The sequence below is a fragment of the Ochotona curzoniae genome, unplaced genomic scaffold (assembly GCF_017591425.1).
Source record: "Ochotona curzoniae isolate NIBS_2020 unplaced genomic scaffold, NIBS_Ocur_1.0 contig_2210, whole genome shotgun sequence".
NCBI classification, from domain to species: domain Eukaryota; kingdom Metazoa; phylum Chordata; class Mammalia; order Lagomorpha; family Ochotonidae; genus Ochotona; species Ochotona curzoniae.
Window position 1 is genome coordinate 42,746,547 of NW_024465369.1, and position 1,521 is coordinate 42,748,067.

General features: G+C 39.0%; 1 pseudogene; it reads right to left on the minus strand.

Moving 5' to 3' along the window:
- Positions 1 to 588: 588 nt before the first annotated feature.
- On the minus strand, positions 589 to 1,154 carry LOC121150930 (annotated as a pseudogene).
- Between the last annotated feature and the right edge of the window lie 367 nt (positions 1,155 to 1,521).

Sequence of the window (1,521 nt, forward strand, 5' to 3'; positions counted from 1 at the left end):
CAGCCATGATAAACATATGTCTGAAAAACTTTTGGAAAAATGAACCAAACTTTAGGCATGAATGAAATATGAGCAAATTCTAGTCTATTGATGCAATTATTCTCATAATGAAAGGATTAGTTATTTCAGCAATTCACCGAGGCGTACTTATCTTAGAATTGTGTTGTATGTGTAATATATAGGAATCAATAACAAAATTTCCTTTTTATGCTACTATGTCCCTTTTCTTAAAAAACTAAAATGTTTTATTCTAGTCTTTTTGTGAACTTGTTCTTTGTGGATGAAGTATACTATATCATAACTTCTTAGATGGTAAAATGTGGATTAAAAATCCTATCCTTCCTTTTCTCAAGGGAATGTTGAAATTTAAAAAAAAGTGAACTTGATTAGAAAAGTTATCACTTACTACTAAAAGTACCCACTGAATGTTGAATTAGATGTTATCCATTAGGGATTGATGATGTAAGCCAATCATTTTAAAATTTTTCAGAATAATTTCAAAGCACACAGATTGTAAATATTTATGTATTCCATTAAAGAAATGTTTTATTGACACAAACATGCACAATCTACAAAGCACTAAGAAATTTAAATCTCCATGTTCTAACACACAGGTGGCAGTTCGACATCCAGGGTGGAAAGAATGCTTGGAGGAAATGGCCACGGGTGGGATTCTCGGGATGGAGAAGGCATCTTCACAGGGGCCCAGCTGTAACAGCCTGTCAAATTCTCTCTCCTTATCAAGGATCGTGAGAGTCACTCCATTCAAGGCCAGGTGCATGATCTGGTGCTCTTCAGGCAGGTCCAAACTCTCGGAATCTCTACGATGGAAGGGAAATAAATTTTTCTGTTTCTGCATGGTTGTCATCTGAGACAGAGACAGAGGTTTTTGCTTTAATATTCTTCTCAGTCATCTTTTTGGCAATGTTTGCCTGTTTGGTTTGAGGGGTCTGTTCACTGACTTTATTGTAGCCAGGTTGAGAATTGCTAAGGCCTTTCTGGTAGTTTTAGGTGAAGCTGGTGTAGCATCCAACCTTTTGCCCGTAAGTGGCGTGGAGGCCTGCAAGCCCAGACCCCAGCTTCAGCTCATCCTTCAGAGCCACGTGGCTGCCAGGTTCTCTTTGCTCCTTATTGATAAAGAGCAAAGTAACCATCCTGGATTATTCTGAGGTGAATCACTGCAAAGGTCCAGACTGCGACCCAAGGCTGTGGCTCCCGGGGCTCACCCCCAGCACACACACTCTATCTTCTCATCACTACCCAGCTAGTCCAGGTATCAAGTTCAGAACCCTTGATTCTGCCCCACAGCCCGTCAACAGCCAATCATGTGATATTTTGATACATGTGTGCAAGTTTAATGGTCAGTCAGGGTAAATAAATAGATCTCCCCAAACAATGTATTTTTATGGCAAACACATCAAAAACTGTACCTTCTATAACTTTTATGGAGAATTTTATAGTACATTAACCTATATGTAGTTACCCCAGTTAGCAACAGAACACCAAAACTTCTTACTACTG